The sequence below is a fragment of the Phalangium opilio genome, unplaced genomic scaffold (genome assembly GCF_054372755.1).
Source record: "Phalangium opilio isolate 3A_F unplaced genomic scaffold, DU_Popi_V2 ptg000061l_1, whole genome shotgun sequence".
Classification (NCBI taxonomy): Eukaryota; Metazoa; Arthropoda; class Arachnida; order Opiliones; family Phalangiidae; genus Phalangium; species Phalangium opilio.
In genome coordinates, this window is record NW_028324178.1 from 8,614,009 (window position 1) to 8,636,678 (window position 22,670).

The 22,670-nt window shown below is 45.9% G+C and overlaps 75 non-coding genes across 75 annotated transcripts; all 75 read right to left on the bottom strand.

Annotated features, from left to right (window-relative positions):
• Nucleotides 1-126: 126 nt before the first annotated feature.
• On the bottom strand, nucleotides 127-208 carry TRNAL-AAG (transfer RNA leucine (anticodon AAG)). Its single transcript has one exon. It is a non-coding gene; the product is annotated as a tRNA-Leu (tRNA).
• Nucleotides 209-429: 221 nt separating this feature from the next.
• On the bottom strand, nucleotides 430-511 carry TRNAL-AAG (transfer RNA leucine (anticodon AAG)). Its single transcript has one exon. It is a non-coding gene; the product is annotated as a tRNA-Leu (tRNA).
• A 222-nt stretch (nucleotides 512-733) lies between these two features.
• TRNAL-AAG (transfer RNA leucine (anticodon AAG)) lies at nucleotides 734-815 on the bottom strand. Its single transcript has one exon. It is a non-coding gene; the product is annotated as a tRNA-Leu (tRNA).
• Nucleotides 816-2,096: 1,281 nt separating this feature from the next.
• On the bottom strand, nucleotides 2,097-2,178 carry TRNAL-AAG (transfer RNA leucine (anticodon AAG)). Its single transcript has one exon. It is a non-coding gene; the product is annotated as a tRNA-Leu (tRNA).
• Nucleotides 2,179-2,248: 70 nt separating this feature from the next.
• On the bottom strand, nucleotides 2,249-2,330 carry TRNAF-AAA (transfer RNA phenylalanine (anticodon AAA)). The gene has a single exon. It is a non-coding gene; the product is annotated as a tRNA-Phe (tRNA).
• Nucleotides 2,331-2,551: 221 nt separating this feature from the next.
• Nucleotides 2,552-2,633, bottom strand: TRNAL-AAG (transfer RNA leucine (anticodon AAG)). Its single transcript has one exon. It is a non-coding gene; the product is annotated as a tRNA-Leu (tRNA).
• Nucleotides 2,634-2,853: 220 nt separating this feature from the next.
• Nucleotides 2,854-2,935, bottom strand: TRNAL-AAG (transfer RNA leucine (anticodon AAG)). Its single transcript has one exon. It is a non-coding gene; the product is annotated as a tRNA-Leu (tRNA).
• A 221-nt stretch (nucleotides 2,936-3,156) lies between these two features.
• TRNAL-AAG (transfer RNA leucine (anticodon AAG)) lies at nucleotides 3,157-3,238 on the bottom strand. The gene has a single exon. It is a non-coding gene; the product is annotated as a tRNA-Leu (tRNA).
• A 221-nt stretch (nucleotides 3,239-3,459) lies between these two features.
• Nucleotides 3,460-3,541, bottom strand: TRNAR-ACG (transfer RNA arginine (anticodon ACG)). Its single transcript has one exon. It is a non-coding gene; the product is annotated as a tRNA-Arg (tRNA).
• Nucleotides 3,542-3,763: 222 nt separating this feature from the next.
• On the bottom strand, nucleotides 3,764-3,845 carry TRNAL-AAG (transfer RNA leucine (anticodon AAG)). The gene has a single exon. It is a non-coding gene; the product is annotated as a tRNA-Leu (tRNA).
• A 373-nt stretch (nucleotides 3,846-4,218) lies between these two features.
• On the bottom strand, nucleotides 4,219-4,300 carry TRNAL-AAG (transfer RNA leucine (anticodon AAG)). The gene has a single exon. It is a non-coding gene; the product is annotated as a tRNA-Leu (tRNA).
• A 222-nt stretch (nucleotides 4,301-4,522) lies between these two features.
• Nucleotides 4,523-4,604, bottom strand: TRNAL-AAG (transfer RNA leucine (anticodon AAG)). The gene has a single exon. It is a non-coding gene; the product is annotated as a tRNA-Leu (tRNA).
• A 221-nt stretch (nucleotides 4,605-4,825) lies between these two features.
• On the bottom strand, nucleotides 4,826-4,907 carry TRNAL-AAG (transfer RNA leucine (anticodon AAG)). The gene has a single exon. It is a non-coding gene; the product is annotated as a tRNA-Leu (tRNA).
• Nucleotides 4,908-5,128: 221 nt separating this feature from the next.
• Nucleotides 5,129-5,210, bottom strand: TRNAR-ACG (transfer RNA arginine (anticodon ACG)). Its single transcript has one exon. It is a non-coding gene; the product is annotated as a tRNA-Arg (tRNA).
• A 70-nt stretch (nucleotides 5,211-5,280) lies between these two features.
• TRNAL-AAG (transfer RNA leucine (anticodon AAG)) lies at nucleotides 5,281-5,362 on the bottom strand. Its single transcript has one exon. It is a non-coding gene; the product is annotated as a tRNA-Leu (tRNA).
• Nucleotides 5,363-5,584: 222 nt separating this feature from the next.
• On the bottom strand, nucleotides 5,585-5,666 carry TRNAL-AAG (transfer RNA leucine (anticodon AAG)). Its single transcript has one exon. It is a non-coding gene; the product is annotated as a tRNA-Leu (tRNA).
• Nucleotides 5,667-6,039: 373 nt separating this feature from the next.
• On the bottom strand, nucleotides 6,040-6,121 carry TRNAL-AAG (transfer RNA leucine (anticodon AAG)). The gene has a single exon. It is a non-coding gene; the product is annotated as a tRNA-Leu (tRNA).
• A 374-nt stretch (nucleotides 6,122-6,495) lies between these two features.
• TRNAR-ACG (transfer RNA arginine (anticodon ACG)) lies at nucleotides 6,496-6,577 on the bottom strand. Its single transcript has one exon. It is a non-coding gene; the product is annotated as a tRNA-Arg (tRNA).
• A 70-nt stretch (nucleotides 6,578-6,647) lies between these two features.
• Nucleotides 6,648-6,729, bottom strand: TRNAL-AAG (transfer RNA leucine (anticodon AAG)). The gene has a single exon. It is a non-coding gene; the product is annotated as a tRNA-Leu (tRNA).
• A 222-nt stretch (nucleotides 6,730-6,951) lies between these two features.
• On the bottom strand, nucleotides 6,952-7,033 carry TRNAL-AAG (transfer RNA leucine (anticodon AAG)). Its single transcript has one exon. It is a non-coding gene; the product is annotated as a tRNA-Leu (tRNA).
• Nucleotides 7,034-7,103: 70 nt separating this feature from the next.
• Nucleotides 7,104-7,185, bottom strand: TRNAL-AAG (transfer RNA leucine (anticodon AAG)). Its single transcript has one exon. It is a non-coding gene; the product is annotated as a tRNA-Leu (tRNA).
• A 68-nt stretch (nucleotides 7,186-7,253) lies between these two features.
• Nucleotides 7,254-7,335, bottom strand: TRNAL-AAG (transfer RNA leucine (anticodon AAG)). Its single transcript has one exon. It is a non-coding gene; the product is annotated as a tRNA-Leu (tRNA).
• Nucleotides 7,336-7,405: 70 nt separating this feature from the next.
• Nucleotides 7,406-7,487, bottom strand: TRNAL-AAG (transfer RNA leucine (anticodon AAG)). The gene has a single exon. It is a non-coding gene; the product is annotated as a tRNA-Leu (tRNA).
• A 374-nt stretch (nucleotides 7,488-7,861) lies between these two features.
• TRNAR-ACG (transfer RNA arginine (anticodon ACG)) lies at nucleotides 7,862-7,943 on the bottom strand. Its single transcript has one exon. It is a non-coding gene; the product is annotated as a tRNA-Arg (tRNA).
• A 222-nt stretch (nucleotides 7,944-8,165) lies between these two features.
• On the bottom strand, nucleotides 8,166-8,247 carry TRNAL-AAG (transfer RNA leucine (anticodon AAG)). The gene has a single exon. It is a non-coding gene; the product is annotated as a tRNA-Leu (tRNA).
• Nucleotides 8,248-8,317: 70 nt separating this feature from the next.
• Nucleotides 8,318-8,399, bottom strand: TRNAL-AAG (transfer RNA leucine (anticodon AAG)). Its single transcript has one exon. It is a non-coding gene; the product is annotated as a tRNA-Leu (tRNA).
• A 68-nt stretch (nucleotides 8,400-8,467) lies between these two features.
• On the bottom strand, nucleotides 8,468-8,549 carry TRNAL-AAG (transfer RNA leucine (anticodon AAG)). The gene has a single exon. It is a non-coding gene; the product is annotated as a tRNA-Leu (tRNA).
• A 221-nt stretch (nucleotides 8,550-8,770) lies between these two features.
• Nucleotides 8,771-8,852, bottom strand: TRNAL-AAG (transfer RNA leucine (anticodon AAG)). The gene has a single exon. It is a non-coding gene; the product is annotated as a tRNA-Leu (tRNA).
• Nucleotides 8,853-9,074: 222 nt separating this feature from the next.
• TRNAL-AAG (transfer RNA leucine (anticodon AAG)) lies at nucleotides 9,075-9,156 on the bottom strand. The gene has a single exon. It is a non-coding gene; the product is annotated as a tRNA-Leu (tRNA).
• Nucleotides 9,157-9,226: 70 nt separating this feature from the next.
• On the bottom strand, nucleotides 9,227-9,308 carry TRNAL-AAG (transfer RNA leucine (anticodon AAG)). The gene has a single exon. It is a non-coding gene; the product is annotated as a tRNA-Leu (tRNA).
• Nucleotides 9,309-9,378: 70 nt separating this feature from the next.
• On the bottom strand, nucleotides 9,379-9,460 carry TRNAL-AAG (transfer RNA leucine (anticodon AAG)). Its single transcript has one exon. It is a non-coding gene; the product is annotated as a tRNA-Leu (tRNA).
• Nucleotides 9,461-9,680: 220 nt separating this feature from the next.
• Nucleotides 9,681-9,762, bottom strand: TRNAL-AAG (transfer RNA leucine (anticodon AAG)). The gene has a single exon. It is a non-coding gene; the product is annotated as a tRNA-Leu (tRNA).
• Nucleotides 9,763-10,136: 374 nt separating this feature from the next.
• Nucleotides 10,137-10,218, bottom strand: TRNAR-ACG (transfer RNA arginine (anticodon ACG)). Its single transcript has one exon. It is a non-coding gene; the product is annotated as a tRNA-Arg (tRNA).
• A 70-nt stretch (nucleotides 10,219-10,288) lies between these two features.
• On the bottom strand, nucleotides 10,289-10,370 carry TRNAL-AAG (transfer RNA leucine (anticodon AAG)). Its single transcript has one exon. It is a non-coding gene; the product is annotated as a tRNA-Leu (tRNA).
• Nucleotides 10,371-10,592: 222 nt separating this feature from the next.
• On the bottom strand, nucleotides 10,593-10,674 carry TRNAL-AAG (transfer RNA leucine (anticodon AAG)). Its single transcript has one exon. It is a non-coding gene; the product is annotated as a tRNA-Leu (tRNA).
• Nucleotides 10,675-10,896: 222 nt separating this feature from the next.
• TRNAL-AAG (transfer RNA leucine (anticodon AAG)) lies at nucleotides 10,897-10,978 on the bottom strand. Its single transcript has one exon. It is a non-coding gene; the product is annotated as a tRNA-Leu (tRNA).
• A 374-nt stretch (nucleotides 10,979-11,352) lies between these two features.
• On the bottom strand, nucleotides 11,353-11,434 carry TRNAR-ACG (transfer RNA arginine (anticodon ACG)). Its single transcript has one exon. It is a non-coding gene; the product is annotated as a tRNA-Arg (tRNA).
• A 222-nt stretch (nucleotides 11,435-11,656) lies between these two features.
• Nucleotides 11,657-11,738, bottom strand: TRNAL-AAG (transfer RNA leucine (anticodon AAG)). Its single transcript has one exon. It is a non-coding gene; the product is annotated as a tRNA-Leu (tRNA).
• Nucleotides 11,739-11,808: 70 nt separating this feature from the next.
• TRNAL-AAG (transfer RNA leucine (anticodon AAG)) lies at nucleotides 11,809-11,890 on the bottom strand. The gene has a single exon. It is a non-coding gene; the product is annotated as a tRNA-Leu (tRNA).
• Nucleotides 11,891-11,958: 68 nt separating this feature from the next.
• TRNAL-AAG (transfer RNA leucine (anticodon AAG)) lies at nucleotides 11,959-12,040 on the bottom strand. Its single transcript has one exon. It is a non-coding gene; the product is annotated as a tRNA-Leu (tRNA).
• A 221-nt stretch (nucleotides 12,041-12,261) lies between these two features.
• On the bottom strand, nucleotides 12,262-12,343 carry TRNAL-AAG (transfer RNA leucine (anticodon AAG)). The gene has a single exon. It is a non-coding gene; the product is annotated as a tRNA-Leu (tRNA).
• Nucleotides 12,344-12,413: 70 nt separating this feature from the next.
• TRNAL-AAG (transfer RNA leucine (anticodon AAG)) lies at nucleotides 12,414-12,495 on the bottom strand. Its single transcript has one exon. It is a non-coding gene; the product is annotated as a tRNA-Leu (tRNA).
• Nucleotides 12,496-12,716: 221 nt separating this feature from the next.
• On the bottom strand, nucleotides 12,717-12,798 carry TRNAL-AAG (transfer RNA leucine (anticodon AAG)). The gene has a single exon. It is a non-coding gene; the product is annotated as a tRNA-Leu (tRNA).
• A 220-nt stretch (nucleotides 12,799-13,018) lies between these two features.
• TRNAL-AAG (transfer RNA leucine (anticodon AAG)) lies at nucleotides 13,019-13,100 on the bottom strand. Its single transcript has one exon. It is a non-coding gene; the product is annotated as a tRNA-Leu (tRNA).
• Nucleotides 13,101-13,473: 373 nt separating this feature from the next.
• Nucleotides 13,474-13,555, bottom strand: TRNAL-AAG (transfer RNA leucine (anticodon AAG)). The gene has a single exon. It is a non-coding gene; the product is annotated as a tRNA-Leu (tRNA).
• A 221-nt stretch (nucleotides 13,556-13,776) lies between these two features.
• TRNAL-AAG (transfer RNA leucine (anticodon AAG)) lies at nucleotides 13,777-13,858 on the bottom strand. Its single transcript has one exon. It is a non-coding gene; the product is annotated as a tRNA-Leu (tRNA).
• Nucleotides 13,859-14,383: 525 nt separating this feature from the next.
• TRNAL-AAG (transfer RNA leucine (anticodon AAG)) lies at nucleotides 14,384-14,464 on the bottom strand. The gene has a single exon. It is a non-coding gene; the product is annotated as a tRNA-Leu (tRNA).
• A 521-nt stretch (nucleotides 14,465-14,985) lies between these two features.
• On the bottom strand, nucleotides 14,986-15,067 carry TRNAL-AAG (transfer RNA leucine (anticodon AAG)). Its single transcript has one exon. It is a non-coding gene; the product is annotated as a tRNA-Leu (tRNA).
• A 69-nt stretch (nucleotides 15,068-15,136) lies between these two features.
• TRNAL-AAG (transfer RNA leucine (anticodon AAG)) lies at nucleotides 15,137-15,218 on the bottom strand. Its single transcript has one exon. It is a non-coding gene; the product is annotated as a tRNA-Leu (tRNA).
• A 70-nt stretch (nucleotides 15,219-15,288) lies between these two features.
• TRNAL-AAG (transfer RNA leucine (anticodon AAG)) lies at nucleotides 15,289-15,370 on the bottom strand. The gene has a single exon. It is a non-coding gene; the product is annotated as a tRNA-Leu (tRNA).
• A 677-nt stretch (nucleotides 15,371-16,047) lies between these two features.
• TRNAL-AAG (transfer RNA leucine (anticodon AAG)) lies at nucleotides 16,048-16,129 on the bottom strand. The gene has a single exon. It is a non-coding gene; the product is annotated as a tRNA-Leu (tRNA).
• Nucleotides 16,130-16,199: 70 nt separating this feature from the next.
• Nucleotides 16,200-16,281, bottom strand: TRNAL-AAG (transfer RNA leucine (anticodon AAG)). The gene has a single exon. It is a non-coding gene; the product is annotated as a tRNA-Leu (tRNA).
• A 70-nt stretch (nucleotides 16,282-16,351) lies between these two features.
• Nucleotides 16,352-16,433, bottom strand: TRNAL-AAG (transfer RNA leucine (anticodon AAG)). The gene has a single exon. It is a non-coding gene; the product is annotated as a tRNA-Leu (tRNA).
• Nucleotides 16,434-16,653: 220 nt separating this feature from the next.
• Nucleotides 16,654-16,735, bottom strand: TRNAL-AAG (transfer RNA leucine (anticodon AAG)). Its single transcript has one exon. It is a non-coding gene; the product is annotated as a tRNA-Leu (tRNA).
• Nucleotides 16,736-17,109: 374 nt separating this feature from the next.
• TRNAR-ACG (transfer RNA arginine (anticodon ACG)) lies at nucleotides 17,110-17,191 on the bottom strand. The gene has a single exon. It is a non-coding gene; the product is annotated as a tRNA-Arg (tRNA).
• Nucleotides 17,192-17,413: 222 nt separating this feature from the next.
• On the bottom strand, nucleotides 17,414-17,495 carry TRNAL-AAG (transfer RNA leucine (anticodon AAG)). Its single transcript has one exon. It is a non-coding gene; the product is annotated as a tRNA-Leu (tRNA).
• Nucleotides 17,496-17,565: 70 nt separating this feature from the next.
• TRNAL-AAG (transfer RNA leucine (anticodon AAG)) lies at nucleotides 17,566-17,647 on the bottom strand. The gene has a single exon. It is a non-coding gene; the product is annotated as a tRNA-Leu (tRNA).
• Nucleotides 17,648-17,715: 68 nt separating this feature from the next.
• Nucleotides 17,716-17,797, bottom strand: TRNAL-AAG (transfer RNA leucine (anticodon AAG)). The gene has a single exon. It is a non-coding gene; the product is annotated as a tRNA-Leu (tRNA).
• A 221-nt stretch (nucleotides 17,798-18,018) lies between these two features.
• On the bottom strand, nucleotides 18,019-18,100 carry TRNAL-AAG (transfer RNA leucine (anticodon AAG)). Its single transcript has one exon. It is a non-coding gene; the product is annotated as a tRNA-Leu (tRNA).
• Nucleotides 18,101-18,170: 70 nt separating this feature from the next.
• TRNAL-AAG (transfer RNA leucine (anticodon AAG)) lies at nucleotides 18,171-18,252 on the bottom strand. The gene has a single exon. It is a non-coding gene; the product is annotated as a tRNA-Leu (tRNA).
• Nucleotides 18,253-18,473: 221 nt separating this feature from the next.
• On the bottom strand, nucleotides 18,474-18,555 carry TRNAL-AAG (transfer RNA leucine (anticodon AAG)). Its single transcript has one exon. It is a non-coding gene; the product is annotated as a tRNA-Leu (tRNA).
• Nucleotides 18,556-18,775: 220 nt separating this feature from the next.
• TRNAL-AAG (transfer RNA leucine (anticodon AAG)) lies at nucleotides 18,776-18,857 on the bottom strand. Its single transcript has one exon. It is a non-coding gene; the product is annotated as a tRNA-Leu (tRNA).
• Nucleotides 18,858-19,230: 373 nt separating this feature from the next.
• On the bottom strand, nucleotides 19,231-19,312 carry TRNAL-AAG (transfer RNA leucine (anticodon AAG)). The gene has a single exon. It is a non-coding gene; the product is annotated as a tRNA-Leu (tRNA).
• A 221-nt stretch (nucleotides 19,313-19,533) lies between these two features.
• Nucleotides 19,534-19,615, bottom strand: TRNAL-AAG (transfer RNA leucine (anticodon AAG)). The gene has a single exon. It is a non-coding gene; the product is annotated as a tRNA-Leu (tRNA).
• Nucleotides 19,616-20,140: 525 nt separating this feature from the next.
• TRNAL-AAG (transfer RNA leucine (anticodon AAG)) lies at nucleotides 20,141-20,221 on the bottom strand. The gene has a single exon. It is a non-coding gene; the product is annotated as a tRNA-Leu (tRNA).
• Nucleotides 20,222-20,742: 521 nt separating this feature from the next.
• On the bottom strand, nucleotides 20,743-20,824 carry TRNAL-AAG (transfer RNA leucine (anticodon AAG)). Its single transcript has one exon. It is a non-coding gene; the product is annotated as a tRNA-Leu (tRNA).
• A 69-nt stretch (nucleotides 20,825-20,893) lies between these two features.
• On the bottom strand, nucleotides 20,894-20,975 carry TRNAL-AAG (transfer RNA leucine (anticodon AAG)). Its single transcript has one exon. It is a non-coding gene; the product is annotated as a tRNA-Leu (tRNA).
• Nucleotides 20,976-21,045: 70 nt separating this feature from the next.
• TRNAL-AAG (transfer RNA leucine (anticodon AAG)) lies at nucleotides 21,046-21,127 on the bottom strand. The gene has a single exon. It is a non-coding gene; the product is annotated as a tRNA-Leu (tRNA).
• Nucleotides 21,128-21,348: 221 nt separating this feature from the next.
• TRNAR-ACG (transfer RNA arginine (anticodon ACG)) lies at nucleotides 21,349-21,430 on the bottom strand. Its single transcript has one exon. It is a non-coding gene; the product is annotated as a tRNA-Arg (tRNA).
• A 70-nt stretch (nucleotides 21,431-21,500) lies between these two features.
• TRNAL-AAG (transfer RNA leucine (anticodon AAG)) lies at nucleotides 21,501-21,582 on the bottom strand. Its single transcript has one exon. It is a non-coding gene; the product is annotated as a tRNA-Leu (tRNA).
• A 222-nt stretch (nucleotides 21,583-21,804) lies between these two features.
• Nucleotides 21,805-21,886, bottom strand: TRNAL-AAG (transfer RNA leucine (anticodon AAG)). The gene has a single exon. It is a non-coding gene; the product is annotated as a tRNA-Leu (tRNA).
• Nucleotides 21,887-21,956: 70 nt separating this feature from the next.
• On the bottom strand, nucleotides 21,957-22,038 carry TRNAL-AAG (transfer RNA leucine (anticodon AAG)). Its single transcript has one exon. It is a non-coding gene; the product is annotated as a tRNA-Leu (tRNA).
• A 68-nt stretch (nucleotides 22,039-22,106) lies between these two features.
• TRNAL-AAG (transfer RNA leucine (anticodon AAG)) lies at nucleotides 22,107-22,188 on the bottom strand. The gene has a single exon. It is a non-coding gene; the product is annotated as a tRNA-Leu (tRNA).
• A 221-nt stretch (nucleotides 22,189-22,409) lies between these two features.
• TRNAL-AAG (transfer RNA leucine (anticodon AAG)) lies at nucleotides 22,410-22,491 on the bottom strand. Its single transcript has one exon. It is a non-coding gene; the product is annotated as a tRNA-Leu (tRNA).
• A 69-nt stretch (nucleotides 22,492-22,560) lies between these two features.
• On the bottom strand, nucleotides 22,561-22,642 carry TRNAL-AAG (transfer RNA leucine (anticodon AAG)). Its single transcript has one exon. It is a non-coding gene; the product is annotated as a tRNA-Leu (tRNA).
• Between the last annotated feature and the right edge of the window lie 28 nt (nucleotides 22,643-22,670).

Sequence of the window (22,670 nt, forward strand, 5' to 3'; positions counted from 1 at the left end):
CGTCCCGAAGGGAATGGTGCCTTAAACCAGCGCCTTAGACCACTCGGCCACTCTACCTGGAAACAAAAGTCACCTCAGACTAATAAGCAAAAGCTTCATATTTATATCTTAGGAAACAAAGTAGGCTGACAGAGGTAGGATTCGAACCCACGCCCCCGAAGAGACTGGTGCCTTAAACCAGCGCCTTAGACCACTCGGCCACTCTACCTGGAAACAAAAGACACCTTAGACTAATAAGCAAAAGCTTTATATTATTAATCCTAGAAAACAAAGTAGGCTGATAGATGTGGGATGCGAACCCACGCCCCGAAGGGAATAGTGCCTTAAACCAGTGCCTTGGACCACTTGGCCACTCTACCCGAAAGCAAAAGTAAACTCAGTCTATTTAGCAAAAGCTTCATATTATTAATCGTAGAAAACAAACTCTGCTGATAGAGGTGGGATTCGAACCCACGCCCCCGAAGAGACTGGTGCCTTAAACCAGAGCCTTAGACCACTCGTCCACTCTACCTGGAAACAAAAGACTCCTCAGACTAATAAGCAAAAGCTTCATATTATTAATCTTAGGAAAAAATGTAGGCTGACAGAGGTGGGATTCGAGCCCACGCCCCCGAATAGACTGGTGCCTTGAACCAGCGCCTTAGACCACTCGGCCACTCTACCTGGAAACAAAACATACCTCAGACTAATAAGCAAAAGCTTCATATTATTAATCTTAGGAAAAAAATTAGGCTGATAGATGTGGGATTCGAACCCACGCCCCCAAAGAGACTGGTGCCTTAAACCAGCGCCTTAGACCACTCGGCCACTCTACCTGGAAACAAAAGTCACCTCAGACTAATAAGCAAAAGCTTCATATTATTAATATTAGGAAACAAAGTAGGCTGACAGAGGTGGGATTCGAACCCACGCCCCCGAAGAGACTGGTGCCTTAAAACAACGCCTAAGACCACTCGGCCACTCTACCTGGAAACAAAAGACACCTCAGACTAATAAGCAAAAGCTTCCTATTATTAATCCTGGAAAACAAAACAGGCTGATAGATGTGGGATTCAAACCCACGCCCCGACGGGAATGGTGCCTTTAACCAGCGCCTTGGACCACTTGGCCACTCTACCCGAAAGCAAAAGTAAACTCAGTCTATTTAGCAAAAGCATCATATTATTAATCGTAGAAAACAAACTCTGCTGATAGAGGTGGGACTCGAACCCACGCCCCCGAAGAGACTGGTGCCTTCAACCAGCGCCTTAGACCACTCGGCCACTCTACGTGGAAACAAAAGACACCTCAGACTAATAAGCAAAAGCTTCATATTATTAATCCTAGGAAACAAAGTAGGCTGATAGATGTGAAATGCGAACCCACGCCCCGAAGGGAATGGTGCCTTAAACCAGCTTCTTGGACCACTTGGCCACTCTACCCGAAAGCAAAGTAAACTCAGTCTATTTAGCAAAAGCTTCATATGATTAGTCGTAGAAAACAAACTCTGCTGATAGAGGTGGGATTTGAACCCACGCCCCCGAAGAGACTGGTGCCTTAAACCAGCGCCTTAGACCATTCGGTCACTCTTCCTGGAAACAAATGTCACCTCAGACTAATAAGCAAAAGCTTCATATTATTAATCCTAGGAAACAAAGTAGGCTGATAGATGTGGGATTCGAACCCACGCCCCCGAAGAGACTGGTGCCTTAAACCAGCGCCTTAGACCCCTCGGCCACTCTTCCTGGAAACAAAAGACACCTTAGACTAATAAGCAAAAGCTTCATATTATTAATCCTTGAAAACAAAGTAGGCTGATAGATGTGGGATGCGAACCCACGCCCCGAAGGGAATAGAGCCTTAAACCAGCGCCTTAGACCACTCGGCCACTCTACCTGGAAACAAAAGCCACCTCAGACTAATAAGCAAAAGCTTCATATTATTAATCCTAGAAATCAAAGTAGGCTGATAGATGTGGGATGCGAACCCACGCCCCGAAGGGAATAGTGCCTTAAACAAGCTTCTTGGACCACTTGGCCACTCTACCCGAAAGCAAAAGTAAACTCAGTCTATTTAGCAAAAGCTTCATATTATTAATCGTAGAAAACAAACTCTGCTGATAGAGGTGGGATTCGAACCCACGCCCCCAAAGAGACTGGTGCCTTAAACCAGCGCCTTAGACCACTCCGCCACTCTACCTGGAAACAAAAGTCACCTCAGACTAATAAGCAAAAGCTTCATATTATTAATATTAGGAAACAAAATAGGCTGACAGAGGTGGGATTCGAACCCACGCCCCCGAAGAGACTGGTGCTTTAAAACAGCGCCTAAGACCACTCGGCCACTCTACCTGGAAACAAAAGACACCTCAGACTAATAAGCAAAAGCTTCATATTATTAATCCTAGAAAACAAAACAGGCTGATAGATGTGGGATTCAAACCCACTCCCCGAAGGGAATGTAGCCTTTAACCAGCGCCTTGGACCACTTGGCCACTCTACCCGAAAGCAAAAGTAAACTCAGTCTATTTAGCAAAAGCATCATATTATAAATCGTAGAAAACAAACTCTGCTGATAGAGGTGGGACTCGAACCCACGCCCCCGAAGAGAATGGTGCCTTCAACCAGCGCCTTAGACCACTCGGCCACTCTACCTGGAAACAAAAGACACCTCAGACTAATAAGCAAAAGCTTCATATTATTAATCTTAGGAAAAAAAGTAGGCTGATAGATGTGGGATGCGAACCCACGTGCCGAAGGGAATGGTGCCTTAAACCAGCGCCTTAGACCACTCGGCCACTCTACCTGGAAACAAAAGTCACCTCAGACTAATAAGCAAAAGCTTCATATTTATATCTTAGGAAACAAAGTAGGCTGACAGATGTAGGATTCGAACCCACGCCCCCGAAGAGACTGGTGCCTTAAACCAGCGCCTTAGACCACTCGGCCACTCTACCTGGAAACAAAAGACACCTTAGACTAATAAGCAAAAGCTTTATATTATTAATCCTAGAAAACAAAGTAGGCTGATAGATGTGGGATGCGAACCCACGCCCCGAAGGGAATAGTGCCTTAAACCAGCGCCTTGGACCACTTGGCCACTCTACCCGAAAGCAAAAGTAAACTCAGTCTATTTAGCAAAAGCTTCATATTATTAATCGTAGAAAACAAACTCTGCTGATAGAGGTGGGATTCGAACCCACGCCCCCGAAGAGACTGGTGCCTTAAACCAGCGCCTTAGACCACTCGGCCACTCTACCTGGAAACAAAAGTCACCTCAGACTAATAAGCAAAAGCTTCATATTATTAATCCTAGGAAACAAAGTAGGCTGATAGAGGTGGGATTCGTACCCACGCCCCGAAGAGACTGGTACCTTAAACCAGCGTCTTAGACCACTCGGCCACACTACCTGGAAACAAAAGTCACCTCAGACTAATAAGCAGAATTTCCATATTATTAATCGTAGAAAACAAACTCTGCTGATAGAGGTGGGATTCGAACCCACGCCCCCGAAGAGACTGGTGCCGTAAACCAGAGCCTTAGACCACTCGTCCACTCTACCTGGAAACAAAAGACACCTCAGACTAATAAGCAAAAGCTTCATATTATTAATCTTAGGAAAAAAAGTAGGCTGACAGAGGTGGGATTCGAGCCCACGCCCCCGAATAGACTGGTGCCTTGAACCAGCGCCTTAGACCACTCGGCCACTCTACCTGGAAACAAAAGACACCTCAGACTAATAAGCAAAAGCTTCATATTATTAATAATAGAAAACAAAATAGGCTGATAGACGTGGGATTCGAACCCACGCCCCCGAAGAGACTGGTGCCTTAAACCAGCGCCTTAGACCACTCGGCCACTCTACCTGGAAGCAAAAGCCACCTCAGACTAATAAGCAAAAGCTTCATATTATTAATCCTAGAAAACAAAGTAGGCTGATAGATGTGGGATGCGAACCCACGCCCCGAAGGGAATAGTGCCCTAAACCAGCTTCTTGGACCACTTGGCCACTCTACCCGAAAGCAAAAGTAAACTCAGTCTAATTAGCAAAAGCTTCATATTATTAATCGTAGAAAACAAACTCTGCTGATAGAGGTGGGACTCGAACTTACGCCCCCGAAGAGACTGGTGCCTTCAACCAGCGCCTTAGACCACTCGGCCACTCTACCTGGAAACAAAAGACACCTCAGACTAATAAGCAAAAGCATCATATTATTAATCGTAGCAAACAAACTCTGCTGATAGAGGTGGGACTCGAACCCACGCCCCCGAAGAGACTGGTGCCTTCAACCAGCGCCTTAGACCACTCGGCCACTCTACCTGGAAACAAAAGACACCTCAGACTAATAAGCAAAAGCTTCATATTATTAATCTTAGGAAAAAAAAAGTAGGCTGATAGATGTCTGATGCGAACCCACGTCCCGAAGGGAATGGTGCCTTAAACCAGCGCCTTAGACCACTCGGCCACTCTACCTGGAAACAAAAGTCACCTCAGACTAATAAGCAAAAGCTTCATATTTATATCTTAGGAAACAAAGTAGGCTGACAGAGGTAGGATTCGAACCCACGCCCCCGAAGAGACTGGTGCCTTAAACCAGCGCCTTAGACCACTCGGCCACTCTACCTGGAAACAAAAGACACCTTAGACTAATAAGCAAAAGCTTTATATTATTAATCCTAGAAAACAAAGTAGGCTGATAGATGTGGGATGCGAACCCACGCCCCGAAGGGAATAGTGCCTTAAACCAGCGCCTTGGACCACTTGGCCACTCTACCCGAAAGCAAAAGTAAACTCAGTTTATTTAGCAAAAGCTTCATATTATTAATCGTAGAAAACAAACTCTGCTGATAGAGGTGGGATTCGAACCCACGCCCCCGAAGAGACTGGTGCCTTAAACCAGCGCCTTAGACCACTCGGCCACTCTACCTGGAAACAAAAGTCACCTCAGACTAATAAGCAAAATTTTCATATTATTAATCCTAGGAAACAAAGTAGGCTGATTGAGGTGGGATTCGTACCCACGCCCCGAAGAGACTGGTACCTTAAACCAGCGTCTTAGACCACTCGGCCACACTACCTGGAAACAAAAGTCACCTCAGACTAATAAGCAGAATTTCCATATTATTAATCGTAGAAAACAAACTCTGCTGATAGAGGTGGGATTCGAACCCACGCCCCCGAAGAGACTGGTGCCGTAAACCAGAGCCTTAGACCACTCGTCCACTCTACCTGGAAACAAAAGACACCTCAGACTAATAAGCAAAAGCTTCATATTATTAATCTTAGGAAAAAAAGTAGACTGACACAGGTGGGATTCGAACCCACGCCCCCGAAGAGACTGGTGCCTTAAACCAGCGCCATAGACCACTCGGCCACTCTACCTGGAAACAAAAGTCTCCTCAGACTTATAAGCAAAAGCTTCATATTATTAATCTTAGGAAACAAAGTAGGCTGACAGAGGTGGGATTCGAGCCCACGCCCCCGAATAGACTGGTGCCTTGAACCAGCGCCTTAGACCACTCGGCCACTCTACCTGGAAACAAAAGACACCTCAGACTAATAAGCAAAAGCTTCATATTATTAATAATAGAAAACAAAATAGGCTGATAGACGTGGGATTCGAACCCACGCCCCCGAAGAGACTGGTGCCTTAAACCAGCGCCTTAGACCACTCGGCCACTCTACCTGGAAGCAAAAGCCACCTCAGACTAATAAGCAAAAGCTTCATATTATTAATCCTAGAAAACAAAGTAGGCTGATAGATGTGGGATGCGAACCCACGCCCCGAAGGGAATAGTGCCCTAAACCAGCTTCTTGGACCACTTGGCCACTCTACCCGAAAGCAAAAGTAAACTCAGTCTAATTAGCAAAAGCTTCATATTATTAATCGTAGAAAACAAACTCTGCTGATAGAGGTGGGACTCGAACTTACGCCCCCGAAGAGACTGGTGCCTTCAACCAGCGCCTTAGACCACTCGGCCACTCTACCTGGAAACAAAAGACACCTCAGACTAATAAGCAAAAGCATCATATTATTAATCGTAGAAAACAAACTCTGCTGATAGAGGTGGGACTCGAACCCACGCCCCCGAAGAGACTGGTGCCTTCAACCAGCGCCTTAGACCACTCGGCCACTCTACCTGGAAACAAAAGACACCTCAGACTAATAAGCAAAAGCTTCATATTATTAATCTTAGGGAAAAAAAAGTAGGCTGATAGATGTGGGATGCGAACCCACGTCCCGAAGGGAATGGTGCCTTAAACCAGCGCCTTAGACCACTCGGCCACTCTACCAGGAAACAAAAGTCACCTCAGACTAATAAGCAAAAGCTTCATATTATTAATCCTAGGAAACAAAGTAGGCTGATAGAGGTGGGATTCGTACCCACGCCCCGAAGAGACTGGTACCTTAAACCAGCGTCTTAGACCACTCGGCCACACTACCTGGAAACAAAAGTCACCTCAGACTAATAAGCAGAATTTTCATATTATTAATCGTAGAAAACAAACTCTGCTGATAGAGGTGGGATTCGAACCCACGCCCCCGAAGAGACTGGTGCCGTAAACCAGAGCCTTAGACCACTCGTCCACTCTACCTGGAAACAAAAGACACCTCAGACTAATAAGCAAAAGCTTCATATTATTAATCTTAGGAAAAAAAGTAGACTGACACAGGTGGGATTCGAACCCACGCCCCCGAAGAGACTGGTGCCTTAAACCAGCGCCATAGACCACTCGGCCACTCTACCTGGAAACAAAAGTCTCCTCAGACTTATAAGCAAAAGCTTCATATTATTAATCTTAGGAAACAAAGTAGGCTGACAGAGGTGGGATTCGAGCCCACGCCCCCGTATAGACTGGTGCCTTGAACCAGCGCCTTAGACCACTCGGCCAATCTACCTGGAAACAAAAGACACCTCAGACTAATAAGCAAAAGCTTCATATTATTAATCTTAGGAAAAAAAGTAGGCTGATAGATGTGGGATTCGAACCCACGCCCCCAAAGAGACTGGTGCCTTAAACCAGCGCCTTTGACCACTCGGCCACTCTACCTGGAAACAAAAGTCACCTCAGACTAATAAGCAAAAGCTTCATATTATTAATATTAGGAAACAAAGTAGGCTGACAGAGGTGGGATTCGAACCCACGCCCCCGAAGAGACTGGTGCCTTAAAACAGCGCCTAAGACCACTCGGCCACTCTACCTGGAAACAAAGACACCTCAGACTAATAAGCAAAAGCTTCATATTTATAGCTTAGGAAACAAAGTAGGCTGACAGAGGTAGGATTCGAACCCACGCCCCCGAACAGACTGGTGCCTTAAACCAGCGCCTTAGACCACTCGGCCACTCTACCTGGAAACAAAAGACACCTCAGACTAATAAGCAAAAGCATCATATTATTAATCGTAGAAAACAAACTCTGCTGATAGAGGTGGGACTCGAACCCACGCCCCCGAAGAGACTGGTGCCTTCAACCAGCGCCTTAGACCACTCGGCCACTCTACCTGGAAACAAAAGACACCTCAGACTAATAAGCAAAAGCTTCATATTATTAATCTTAGGGAAAAAAAAGTAGGCTGATAGATGTGGGATGCGAACCCACGTCCCGAAGGGAATGGTGCCTTAAACCAGCGCCTTAGACCACTCGGCCACTCTACCAGGAAACAAAAGTCACCTCAGACTAATAAGCAAAAGCTTCATATTATTAATCCTAGGAAACAAAGTAGGCTGATAGAGGTGGGATTCGTACCCACGCCCCGAAGAGACTGGTACCTTAAACCAGCGTCTTAGACCACTCGGCCACACTACCTGGAAACAAAAGTCACCTCAGACTAATAAGCAGAATTTTCATATTATTAATCGTAGAAAACAAACTCTGCTGATAGAGGTGGGATTCGAACCCACGCCCCCGAAGAGACTGGTGCCGTAAACCAGAGCCTTAGACCACTCGTCCACTCTACCTGGAAACAAAAGACACCTCAGACTAATAAGCAAAAGCTTCATATTATTAATCTTAGGAAACAAAGTAGGCTGACAGAGGTGGGATTCGAGCCCACGCCCCCGTATAGACTGGTGCCTTGAACCAGCGCCTTAGACCACTCGGCCAATCTACCTGGAAACAAAAGACACCTCAGACTAATAAGCAAAAGCTTCATATTATTAATCTTAGGAAAAAAAGTAGGCTGATAGATGTGGGATTCGAACCCACGCCCCCAAAGAGACTGGTGCCTTAAACCAGCGCCTTTGACCACTCGGCCACTCTACCTGGAAACGAAAGTCACCTCAGACTAATAAGCAAAAGCTTCATATTATTAATATTAGGAAACAAAGTAGGCTGACAGAGGTGGGATTCGAACCCACGCCCCCGAAGAGACTGGTGCCTTAAAACAGCGCCTAAGACCACTCGGCCACTCTACCTGGAAACAAAGACACCTCAGACTAATAATCAAAAGCTTCATATTTATAGCTTAGGAAACAAAGTAGGCTGACAGAGGTAGGATTCGAACCCACGCCCCCGAAGAGACTGGTGCCTTAAACCAGCGCCTTAGACCACTCGGCCACTCTACCTGGAAACAAAAGACACCTTAGACTAATAAGCAAAAGCTTTATATTATTAATCCTAGAAAACAAAGTAGGCTGATAGATGTGGGATGCGAACCCACGCCCCGAAGGGAATAGTGCCTTAAACCAGCGCCTTGGACCACTTGGCCACTCTTCCCGAAAGCAAAAGTAAACTCAGTCTATTAAGCAAAAGCTTCATATTATTAATCGTAGAAAACAAACTCTGCTGATAGAGGTGGGATTCGAACCCACGCCCCCGAAGAGACTGGTGCCTTAAAACAGCGCCATAGACCACTCGGCCACTCTACCTGGAAACAAAAGTCTCCTCAGACTTATAAGCAAAAGCTTCATATTATTAATCTTAGGAAACAAAGTAGGCTGACAGAGGTGGGATTCGAGCCCACGCCCCCGTATAGACTGGTGCCTTGAACCAGCGCCTTAGACCACTCGGCCAATCTACCTGGAAACAAAAGACACCTCAGACTAATAAGCAAAAGCTTCATATTATTAATCTTAGGAAAAAAAGTAGGCTGATAGATGTGGGATTCGAACCCACGCCCCCAAAGAGACTGGTGCCTTAAACCAGCGCCTTTGACCACTCGGCCACTCTACCTGGAAACAAAAGTCACCTCAGACTAATAAGCAAAAGCTTCATATTATTAATATTAGGAAACAAAGTAGGCTGACAGAGGTGGGATTCGAACCCACGCCCCCAAAGAGACTGGTGCCTTAAACCAGCGCCTTTGACCACTCGGCCACTCTACCTGGAAACAAAAGTCACCTCAGACTAATAAGCAAAAGCTTCATATTATTAATATTAGGAAACAAAGTAGGCTGACAGAGGTGGGATTCGAACCCACGCCCCCGAAGAGACTGGTGCCTTAAAACAGCGCCTAAGACCACTCGGCCACTCTACCTGGAAACAAAGACACCTCAGACTAATAAGCAAAAGCTTCATATTTATAGCTTAGGAAACAAAGTAGGCTGACAGTGGTAGGATTCGAACCCACGCCCCCGAACAGACTGGTGCCTTAAACCAGCGCCTTAGACCACTCGGCCACTCTACCTGGAAACAAAAGACACCTCAGACTAATAAGCAAAAGCATCATATTATTAATCGTAGAAAACAAACTCTGCTGATAGAGGTGGGACTCGAACCCACGCCCCCGAAGAGACTGGTGCCTTCAACCAGCGCCTTAGACCACTCGGCCACTCTACCTGGAAACAAAAGACACCTCAGACTAATAAGCAAAAGCTTCATATTATTAATCTTAGGGAAAAAAAAGTAGGCTGATAGATGTGGGATGCGAACCCACGTCCCGAAGGGAATGGTGCCTTAAACCAGCGCCTTAGACCACTCGGCCACTCTACCAGGAAACAAAAGTCACCTCAGACTAATAAGCAAAAGCTTCATATTATTAATCCTAGGAAACAAAGTAGGCTGATAGAGGTGGGATTCGTACCCACGCCCCGAAGAGACTGGTACCTTAAACCAGCGTCTTAGACCACTCGGCCACACTACCTGGAAACAAAAGTCACCTCAGACTAATAAGCAGAATTTTCATATTATTAATCGTAGAAAACAAACTCTGCTGATAGAGGTGGGATTCGAACCCACGCCCCCGAAGAGACTGGTGCCGTAAACCAGAGCCTTAGACCACTCGTCCACTCTACCTGGAAACAAAAGACACCTCAGACTAATAAGCAAAAGCTTCATATTATTAATCTTAGGAAACAAAGTAGGCTGACAGAGGTGGGATTCGAACCCACGCCCCCGAAGAGACTGGTGCCTTAAACCAGCGCCATAGACCACTCGGCCACTCTACCTGGAAACAAAAGTCTCCTCAGACTTATAAGCAAAAGCTTCATATTATTAATCTTAGGAAACAAAGTAGGCTGACAGAGGTGGGATTCGAGCCCACGCCCCCGTATAGACTGGTGCCTTGAACCAGCGCCTTAGACCACTCGGCCAATCTACCTGGAAACAAAAGACACCTCAGACTAATAAGCAAAAGCTTCATATTATTAATCTTAGGAAAAAAAGTAGGCTGATAGATGTGGGATTCGAACCCACGCCCCCAAAGAGACTGGTGCCTTAAACCAGCGCCTTAGACCACTCGGCCACTCTACCTGGAAACAAAAGTCACCTCAGACTAATAAGCAAAAGCTTCATATTATTAATCTTAGGAAACAAAGTAGGCTGACAGAGGTGGGATTCGAGCCCACGCCCCCGTATAGACTGGTGCCTTGAACCAGCGCCTTAGACCACTCGGCCAATCTACCTGGAAACAAAAGACACCTCAGACTAATAAGCAAAAGCTTCATATTATTAATCTTAGGAAAAAAAGTAGGCTGATAGATGTGGGACTCGAACCCACGCCCCCGAAGAGACTGGTGCCTTCAACCAGCGCCTTAGACCACTCGGCCACTCTACCTGGAAACAAAAGACACCTCAGACTAATAAGCAAAAGCTTCATATTATTAATCTTAGGGAAAAAAAAGTAGGCTGATAGATGTGGGATGCGAACCCACGTCCCGAAGGGAATGGTGCCTTAAACCAGCGCCTTAGACCACTCGGCCACTCTACCAGGAAACAAAAGTCACCTCAGACTAATAAGCAAAAGCTTCATATTATTAATCCTAGGAAACAAAGTAGGCTGATAGAGGTGGGATTCGTACCCACGCCCCGAAGAGACTGGTACCTTAAACCAGCGTCTTAGACCACTCGGCCACACTACCTGGAAACAAAAGTCACCTCAGACTAATAAGCAGAATTTTCATATTATTAATCGTAGAAAACAAACTCTGCTGATAGAGGTGGGATTCGAACCCACGCCCCCGAAGAGACTGGTGCCGTAAACCAGAGCCTTAGACCACTCGTCCACTCTACCTGGAAACAAAAGACACCTCAGACTAATAAGCAAAAGCTTCATATTATTAATCTTAGGAAACAAAGTAGGCTGACAGAGGTGGGATTCGAGCCCACGCCCCCGTATAGACTGGTGCCTTGAACCAGCGCCTTAGACCACTCGGCCAATCTACCTGGAAACAAAAGACACCTCAGACTAATAAGCAAAAGCTTCATATTATTAATCTTAGGAAAAAAAGTAGGCTGATAGATGTGGGATTCGAACCCACGCCCCCAAAGAGACTGGTGCCTTAAACCAGCGCCTTTGACCACTCGGCCACTCTACCTGGAAACAAAAGTCACCTCAGACTAATAAGCAAAAGCTTCATATTATTAATATTAGGAAACAAAGTAGGCTGACAGAGGTGGGATTCGAACCCACGCCCCCGAAGAGACTGGTGCCTTAAAACAGCGCCTAAGACCACTCGGCCACTCTACCTGGAAACAAAGACACCTCAGACTAATAATCAAAAGCTTCATATTTATAGCTTAGGAAACAAAGTAGGCTGACAGAGGTAGGATTCGAACCCACGCCCCCGAAGAGACTGGTGCCTTAAACCAGCGCCTTAGACCACTCGGCCACTCTACCTGGAAACAAAAGACACCTTAGACTAATAAGCAAAAGCTTTATATTATTAATCCTAGAAAACAAAGTAGGCTGATAGATGTGGGATGCGAACCCACGCCCCGAAGGGAATAGTGCCTTAAACCAGCGCCTTGGACCACTTGGCCACTCTTCCCGAAAGCAAAAGTAAACTCAGTCTATTAAGCAAAAGCTTCATATTATTAATCGTAGAAAACAAACTCTGCTGATAGAGGTGGGATTCGAACCCACGCCCCCGAAGAGACTGGTGCCTTAAAACAGCGCCTAAGACCACTCGGCCACTCTACCTGCAAACAAAAGACACCTCAGACTAATAAGCAAAAGCTTCATATTATTAATAATAGAAAACAAAATAGGCTGATAGACGTGGGATTCGAACCCACGCCCCCGAAGAGACTGGTGCCTTAAACCAGCGCCTTAGACCACTCGGCCACTCTACCTGGAAACAAAAGCCACCTCAGACTAATAAGCAAAAGCTTCATATTATTAATCCTAGAAAACAAAGTAGGCTGATAGATGTGGGATGCGAACCCACGCCCCGAAGGGAATAGTGCCCTAAACCAGCTTCTTGGACCACTTGGCCACTCTACCCGAAAGCAAAAGTAAACTCAGTCTAATTAGCAAAAGCTTCATATTATTAATCGTAGAAAACAAACTCTGCTGATAGAGGTGGGACTCGAACCCACGCCCCCGAAGAGACTGGTGCCTTCAACCAGCGCCTTAGACCACTCGGCCACTCTACCTGGAAACAAAAGACACCTCAGACTAATAAGCAAAAGCTTCATATTATTAATCTTAGGAAAAAAAGTAGGCTGATAGATGTGGGATGCGAACCCACGTCCCGAAGGGAATGGTGCCTTAAACCAGCGCCTTTGACCACTCGGCCACTCTACCAGGAAACAAAAGTCACCTCAGACTAATAAGCAAAAGCTTCATATTTATAGGTTAGGAAACAAAGTAGGCTGACAGAGGTAGGATTCGAACCCACGCCCCCGAAGAGACTGGTGCCTTAAACCAGCGCCTTAGACCACTCGGCCACTCTACCTGGAAACAAAAGACACCTTAGACTAATAAGCAAAAGCTTTATATTATTAATCCTAGAAAACAAAGTAGGCTGATAGATGTGGGATGCGAACCCACGCCCCGAAGGGAATAGTGCCCTAAACCAGCTTCTTGGACCACTTGGCCACTCTACCCGAAAGCAAAAGTAAACTCAGTCTAATTAGCAAAAGCTTCATATTATTAATCGTAGAAAACAAACTCTGCTGATAGAGGTGGGACTCGAACTTACGCCCCCGAAGAGACTGGTGCCTTCAACCAGCGCCTTAGACCACTCGGCCACTCTACCTGGAAACAAAAGACACCTCAGACTAATAAGCAAAAGCATCATATTATTAATCGTAGAAAACAAACTCTGCTGATAGAGGTGGGACTCGAACCCACGCCCCCGAAGAGACTGGTGCCTTCAACCAGCGCCTTAGACCACTCGGCCACTCTACCTGGAAACAAAAGACACCTCAGACTAATAAGCAAAAGCTTCATATTATTAATCTTAGGAAAAAAAGTAGGCTGATAGATGTGGGATGCGAACCCACGCCCCGAAGGGAATAGTGCCTTAAACCAGCGCCTTGGACCACTTGGCCACTCTACCCGAAAGCAAAAGTAAACTCAGTCTATTTAGCAAAAGCTTCATATTATTAATCGTAGAAAACAAACTCTGCTGATAGAGGTGGGATTCGAACCCACGCCCCCGAAGAGACTGGTGCCTTAAACCAGAGCCTTAGACCACTCGTCCACTCTACCTGGAAACAAAAGACAACTCAGGATAATAAGCAAAAGCTTCATATTATTAATCTTAGGAAAAAAAGTAGGCTGACACAGGTGGGATTCGAACCCACGCCCCCGAAGAGACTGGTGCCTTAAACCAGCGCCATAGACCACTCGGCAACTCTACCTGGAAACAAACGTCTCCTCAGACTAATAAGCAAAAGCTTCATATTATTAATCTTAGGAAACAAAGTAGGCTGACAGAGGTGGGATTCGAGCCCACGCCCCCGAATAGACTGGTGCCTTGAACCAGCGCCTTAGACCACTCGGCCACTCTACCTGGAAACAAAAGACACCTCAGACTAATAAGCAAAAGCTTCATATTATTAATCTTAGGAAAAAAAGTAGGCTGATAGATGTGGGATGCGATCCCACGTCCCGATGGGAATGGTGCCTTAAACCCGCGCCTTAGACCACTCGGCCACTCTACCTGGAAACAAATGTCACCTCAGACTACTAAGCAAAAGCTTCATATTATTAATCCTAGGAAACAAAGTTGGCTGATAGAGGTGGGGTTCGAACCCACGCCACGAAGAGACTGGTACCTTAAACCAGCGTCTTAGACCACTCGGCCACACTACCTGGAAACAAAAGTCACCTCAGACTAATAAGCAGAATTTTCATATTATTAATCTTAGGAAACAAAGTAAGCTGACAGAGGTGGGATTCGAGCCCACGCCCCCGAATAGACTGGTGCCTTAAACCAGCGCCATAGACCACTCGGCCACTCTACCTGGAAACAAAAGTCTCCTCAGACTAATAAGCAAAAGCTTCATATTATTAATCTTAGGAAACAGAGTAGGCTGACAGAGGTGGGATTCGAGCCCACGCCCCCGAATAGACTGGTGCCTTGAACCAGCGCCTTAGACCACTCGGCCACTCTACCTGGAAACAAAAGACACCTCAGACTAATAAGCAAAAGCTTCATATTATTAATCCTAGAAAACAAAGTAGGCTGATAGATGTGGGATTTGAACCCACGCCCCGAAGGGAATAGTGCCCTAAACCAGCTTCTTGGACCACTTGGCCACTCTACCCGAAAGCAAAAGTAAACTCTATTTAGCAAAAGCTTCATATTATTAATCGTAGAAAACAAACTCTGCTGATAGAGGTGGGATTCGAACCCACGCCCCCGAAGAGACTGGTGCCTTAAACCAGCGCCATAGACCACTCGGCCACTCTACCTGGAAACAAAAGTCTCCTCAGATTAATAAGCAAACGCTTCATATTTATATCTTAGGAAACAAAGTAGGCTGACAGAGGTAGGATTCGAACCCACGCCCCCGAAGAGACTGGTGCCTTAAACCAGCGCTTTAGACCACTCGGCCACTCTACCTGGAAACAAAAGTCACCTCAGACTAATAAGCAAAAGCTTCATATTATTAGTCCTAGGAAACAAAGTAGGCTGATAAAGGTGGGATTCGAACCCACGCCCCCGAAGAGACTGGTGCCTTAAAACAGCGCCTAAGACCACTCGGCCACTCTACCTGGAAACAAAAGACACCTCAGACTAATAAGCAAAAGCTTCATATTATTAATCCTAGAAAACAAAATAGGCTGATAGATGTGGGATTCGAACCCAAGCCTAACATATTTTGTAGCTCTTTCTACTCCTCTTTCTATGGTTCTCTTGATGTAAATTGTCATATTTAAATTCAATCAAACTCCGTATTGTAAAACTGAACCACATGAACAAAACCTTGCGAGTTTCTATAATTCCTTTGCATTTAATTACGTCAAAATCTCCTCTGTACCCTTTGGCATTCCCCCTAATCCACCGCTGATGCTTCATGGCGTACCGGTTCAACTCTACTGCATCGCTCCATGAGACAAACTCGTAATACCCATCGATATTCGTTCCCAACTCTCTCCTATTCATTCATTTTTGGGGGTAATTCGGTTCGGAGACCATTTCCAGTGTTGTTGGCGTACCACCTCCCCCCGGACAAATCTCCGCTCCTCAGACTTATAAGCAAAAGCTTCATATTATTAATCTTAGGAAACAAAGTAGGCTGACAGAGGTGGGATTCGAGCCCACGCCCCCGTATAGACTGGTGCCTTGAACCAGCGCCTTAGACCACTCGGCCAATCTACCTGGAAACAAAAGACACCTCAGACTAATAAGCAAAAGCTTCATATTATTAATCTTAGGAAAAAAAGTAGGCTGATAGATGTGGGATTCGAACCCACGCCCCCAAAGAGACTGGTGCCTTAAACCAGCGCCTTTGACCACTCGGCCACTCTACCTGGAAACAAAAGTCACCTCAGACTAATAAGCAAAAGCTTCATATTATTAATATTAGGAAACAAAGTAGGCTGACAGAGGTGGGATTCGAACCCACGCCCCCAAAGAGACTGGTGCCTTAAACCAGCGCCTTTGACCACTCGGCCACTCTACCTGGAAACAAAAGTCACCTCAGACTAATAAGCAAAAGCTTCATATTATTAATATTAGGAAACAAAGTAGGCTGACAGAGGTGGGATTCGAACCCACGCCCCCGAAGAGACTGGTGCCTTAAAACAGCGCCTAAGACCACTCGGCCACTCTACCTGGAAACAAAGACACCTCAGACTAATAAGCAAAAGCTTCATATTTATAGCTTAGGAAACAAAGTAGGCTGACAGTGGTAGGATTCGAACCCACGCCCCCGAACAGACTGGTGCCTTAAACCAGCGCCTTAGACCACTCGGCCACTCTACCTGGAAACAAAAGACACCTCAGACTAATAAGCAAAAGCATCATATTATTAATCGTAGAAAACAAACTCTGCTGATAGAGGTGGGACTCGAACCCACGCCCCCGAAGAGACTGGTGCCTTCAACCAGCGCCTTAGACCACTCGGCCACTCTACCTGGAAACAAAAGACACCTCAGACTAATAAGCAAAAGCTTCATATTATTAATCTTAGGGAAAAAAAAGTAGGCTGATAGATGTGGGATGCGAACCCACGTCCCGAAGGGAATGGTGCCTTAAACCAGCGCCTTAGACCACTCGGCCACTCTACCAGGAAACAAAAGTCACCTCAGACTAATAAGCAAAAGCTTCATATTATTAATCCTAGGAAACAAAGTAGGCTGATAGAGGTGGGATTCGTACCCACGCCCCGAAGAGACTGGTACCTTAAACCAGCGTCTTAGACCACTCGGCCACACTACCTGGAAACAAAAGTCACCTCAGACTAATAAGCAGAATTTTCATATTATTAATCGTAGAAAACAAACTCTGCTGATAGAGGTGGGATTCGAACCCACGCCCCCGAAGAGACTGGTGCCGTAAACCAGAGCCTTAGACCACTCGTCCACTCTACCTGGAAACAAAAGACACCTCAGACTAATAAGCAAAAGCTTCATATTATTAATCTTAGGAAACAAAGTAGGCTGACAGAGGTGGGATTCGAGCCCACGCCCCCGTATAGACTGGTGCCTTGAACCAGCGCCTTAGACCACTCGGCCAATCTACCTGGAAACAAAAGACACCTCAGACTAATAAGCAAAAGCTTCATATTATTAATCTTAGGAAAAAAAGTAGGCTGATAGATGTGGGATTCGAACCCACGCCCCCAAAGAGACTGGTGCCTTAAACCAGCGCCTTTGACCACTCGGCCACTCTACCTGGAAACAAAAGTCACCTCAGACTAATAAGCAAAAGCTTCATATTATTAATATTAGGAAACAAAGTAGGCTGACAGAGGTGGGATTCGAACCCACGCCCCCGAAGAGACTGGTGCCTTAAAACAGCGCCTAAGACCACTCGGCCACTCTACCTGGAAACAAAGACACCTCAGACTAATAATCAAAAGCTTCATATTTATAGCTTAGGAAACAAAGTAGGCTGACAGAGGTAGGATTCGAACCCACGCCCCCGAAGAGACTGGTGCCTTAAACCAGCGCCTTAGACCACTCGGCCACTCTACCTGGAAACAAAAGACACCTTAGACTAATAAGCAAAAGCTTTATATTATTAATCCTAGAAAACAAAGTAGGCTGATAGATGTGGGATGCGAACCCACGCCCCGAAGGGAATAGTGCCTTAAACCAGCGCCTTGGACCACTTGGCCACTCTTCCCGAAAGCAAAAGTAAACTCAGTCTATTAAGCAAAAGCTTCATATTATTAATCGTAGAAAACAAACTCTGCTGATAGAGGTGGGATTCGAACCCACGCCCCCGAAGAGACTGGTGCCTTAAAACAGCGCCTAAGACCACTCGGCCACTCTACCTGCAAACAAAAGACACCTCAGACTAATAAGCAAAAGCTTCATATTATTAATAATAGAAAACAAAATAGGCTGATAGACGTGGGATTCGAACCCACGCCCCCGAAGAGACTGGTGCCTTAAACCAGCGCCTTAGACCACTCGGCCACTCTACCTGGAAACAAAAGCCACCTCAGACTAATAAGCAAAAGCTTCATATTATTAATCCTAGAAAACAAAGTAGGCTGATAGATGTGGGATGCGAACCCACGCCCCGAAGGGAATAGTGCCCTAAACCAGCTTCTTGGACCACTTGGCCACTCTACCCGAAAGCAAAAGTAAACTCAGTCTAATTAGCAAAAGCTTCATATTATTAATCGTAGAAAACAAACTCTGCTGATAGAGGTGGGACTCGAACCCACGCCCCCGAAGAGACTGGTGCCTTCAACCAGCGCCTTAGACCACTCGGCCACTCTACCTGGAAACAAAAGACACCTCAGACTAATAAGCAAAAGCTTCATATTATTAATCTTAGGAAAAAAAGTAGGCTGATAGATGTGGGATGCGAACCCACGTCCCGAAGGGAATGGTGCCTTAAACCAGCGCCTTTGACCACTCGGCCACTCTACCAGGAAACAAAAGTCACCTCAGACTAATAAGCAAAAGCTTCATATTTATAGGTTAGGAAACAAAGTAGGCTGACAGAGGTAGGATTCGAACCCACGCCCCCGAAGAGACTGGTGCCTTAAACCAGCGCCTTAGACCACTCGGCCACTCTACCTGGAAACAAAAGACACCTTAGACTAATAAGCAAAAGCTTTATATTATTAATCCTAGAAAACAAAGTAGGCTGATAGATGTGGGATGCGAACCCACGCCCCGAAGGGAATAGTGCCCTAAACCAGCTTCTTGGACCACTTGGCCACTCTACCCGAAAGCAAAAGTAAACTCAGTCTAATTAGCAAAAGCTTCATATTATTAATCGTAGAAAACAAACTCTGCTGATAGAGGTGGGACTCGAACTTACGCCCCCGAAGAGACTGGTGCCTTCAACCAGCGCCTTAGACCACTCGGCCACTCTACCTGGAAACAAAAGACACCTCAGACTAATAAGCAAAAGCATCATATTATTAATCGTAGAAAACAAACTCTGCTGATAGAGGTGGGACTCGAACCCACGCCCCCGAAGAGACTGGTGCCTTCAACCAGCGCCTTAGACCACTCGGCCACTCTACCTGGAAACAAAAGACACCTCAGACTAATAAGCAAAAGCTTCATATTATTAATCTTAGGAAAAAAAGTAGGCTGATAGATGTGGGATGCGAACCCACGCCCCGAAGGGAATAGTGCCTTAAACCAGCGCCTTGGACCACTTGGCCACTCTACCCGAAAGCAAAAGTAAACTCAGTCTATTTAGCAAAAGCTTCATATTATTAATCGTAGAAAACAAACTCTGCTGATAGAGGTGGGATTCGAACCCACGCCCCCGAAGAGACTGGTGCCTTAAACCAGAGCCTTAGACCACTCGTCCACTCTACCTGGAAACAAAAGACAACTCAGGCTAATAAGCAAAAGCTTCATATTATTAATCTTAGGAAAAAAAGTAGGCTGACACAGGTGGGATTCGAACCCACGCCCCCGAAGAGACTGGTGCCTTAAACCAGCGCCATAGACCACTCGGCAACTCTACCTGGAAACAAACGTCTCCTCAGACTAATAAGCAAAAGCTTCATATTATTAATCTTAGGAAACAAAGTAGGCTGACAGAGGTGGGATTCGAGCCCACGCCCCCGAATAGACTGGTGCCTTGAACCAGCGCCTTAGACCACTCGGCCACTCTACCTGGAAACAAAAGACACCTCAGACTAATAAGCAAAAGCTTCATATTATTAATCTTAGGAAAAAAAGTAGGCTGATAGATGTGGGATGCGATCCCACGTCCCGATGGGAATGGTGCCTTAAACCCGCGCCTTAGACCACTCGGCCACTCTACCTGGAAACAAATGTCACCTCAGACTACTAAGCAAAAGCTTCATATTATTAATCCTAGGAAACAAAGTTGGCTGATAGAGGTGGGATTCGAACCCACGCCACGAAGAGACTGGTACCTTAAACCAGCGTCTTAGACCACTCGGCCACACTACCTGGAAACAAAAGTCACCTCAGACTAATAAGCAGAATTTTCATATTATTAATCTTAGGAAACAAAGTAAGCTGACAGAGGTGGGATTCGAGCCCACGCCCCCGAATAGACTGGTGCCTTAAACCAGCGCCATAGACCACTCGGCCACTCTACCTGGAAACAAAAGTCTCCTCAGACTAATAAGCAAAAGCTTCATATTATTAATCTTAGGAAACAGAGTAGGCTGACAGAGGTGGGATTCGAGCCCACGCCCCCGAATAGACTGGTGCCTTGAACCAGCGCCTTAGACCACTCGGCCACTCTACCTGGAAACAAAAGACACCTCAGACTAATAAGCAAAAGCTTCATATTATTAATCCTAGAAAACAAAGTAGGCTGATAGATGTGGGATTTGAACCCACGCCCCGAAGGGAATAGTGCCCTAAACCAGCTTCTTGGACCACTTGGCCACTCTACCCGAAAGCAAAAGTAAACTCTATTTAGCAAAAGCTTCATATTATTAATCGTAGAAAACAAACTCTGCTGATAGAGGTGGGATTCGAACCCACGCCCCCGAAGAGACTGGTGCCTTAAACCAGCGCCATAGACCACTCGGCCACTCTACCTGGAAACAAAAGTCTCCTCAGATTAATAAGCAAACGCTTCATATTTATATCTTAGGAAACAAAGTAGGCTGACAGAGGTAGGATTCGAACCCACGCCCCCGAAGAGACTGGTGCCTTAAACCAGCGCTTTAGACCACTCGGCCACTCTACCTGGAAACAAAAGTCACCTCAGACTAATAAGCAAAAGCTTCATATTATTAGTCCTAGGAAACAAAGTAGGCTGATAAAGGTGGGATTCGAACCCACGCCCCCGAAGAGACTGGTGCCTTAAAACAGCGCCTAAGACCACTCGGCCACTCTACCTGGAAACAAAAGACACCTCAGACTAATAAGCAAAAGCTTCATATTATTAATCCTAGAAAACAAAATAGGCTGATAGATGTGGGATTCGAACCCAAGCCCCGAAGGGAATGGTGCCTTTAACCAGCGCCTTGGACCACTTGGCCACTCTACCCGAAAGCAAAAGTAAACTCAGTCTATTTAGCAAAAGCTTCATATTATTAATCGTAGAAAACAAACTCTGCTGATAGAGGTGGGATTCGAACCCACGCCCCCGAAGAGACTGGTGCCGTAAACCAGAGCCTTAGACCACTCGTCCACTCTACCTGGAAACAAAAGACACCTCAGACTAATAAGCAAAAGCTTCATATTATTAATCTTAGGAAAAAAAGTAGACTGACACAGGTGGGATTCGAACCCACGCCCCCGAAGAGACTGGTGCCTTAAACCAGCGCCATAGACCACTCGGCCACTCTACCTGGAAACAAAAGTCTCCTCAGACTTATAAGCAAAAGCTTCATATTATTAATCTTAGGAAACAAAGTAGGCTGACAGAGGTGGGATTCGAGCCCACGCCCCCGTATAGACTGGTGCCTTGAACCAGCGCCTTAGACCACTCGGCCAATCTACCTGGAAACAAAAGACACCTCAGACTAATAAGCAAAAGCTTCATATTATTAATCTTAGGAAAAAAAGTAGGCTGATAGATGTGGGATTCGAACCCACGCCCCCAAAGAGACTGGTGCCTTAAACCAGCGCCTTTGACCACTCGGCCACTCTACCTGGAAACAAAAGTCACCTCAGACTAATAAGCAAAAGCTTCATATTATTAATATTAGGAAACAAAGTAGGCTGACAGAGGTGGGATTCGAACCCACGCCCCCGAAGAGACTGGTGCCTTAAAACAGCGCCTAAGACCACTCGGCCACTCTACCTGGAAACAAAGACACCTCAGACTAATAATCAAAAGCTTCATATTTATAGCTTAGGAAACAAAGTAGGCTGACAGAGGTAGGATTCGAACCCACGCCCCCGAAGAGACTGGTGCCTTAAACCAGCGCCTTAGACCACTCGGCCACTCTACCTGGAAACAAAAGACACCTTAGACTAATAAGCAAAAGCTTTATATTATTAATCCTAGAAAACCAAGTAGGCTGATAGATGTGGGATGCGAACCCACGCCCCGAAGGGAATAGTGCCTTAAACCAGCGCCTTGGACCACTTGGCCACTCTTCCCGAAAGCAAAAGTAAACTCAGTCTATTAAGCAAAAGCTTCATATTATTAATCGTAGAAAACAAACTCTGCTGATAGAGGTGGGATTCGAACCCACGCCCCCGAAGAGACTGGTGCCTTAAACCAGCGCCTTAGACCACTCGGCCACTCTACCTGGAAACAAAAGACACCTCAGACTAATAAGCAAAAGCTTCATATTATTAATCTTAGGAAAAAAGTAGGCTGACACAGGTGGGATTCGAACCCACGCCCCCGAAGAGACTGGTGCCTTAAACCAGCGCCATAGACCACTCGGCCACTCTACCTGGAAACAAAAGACACCTCAGACTAATA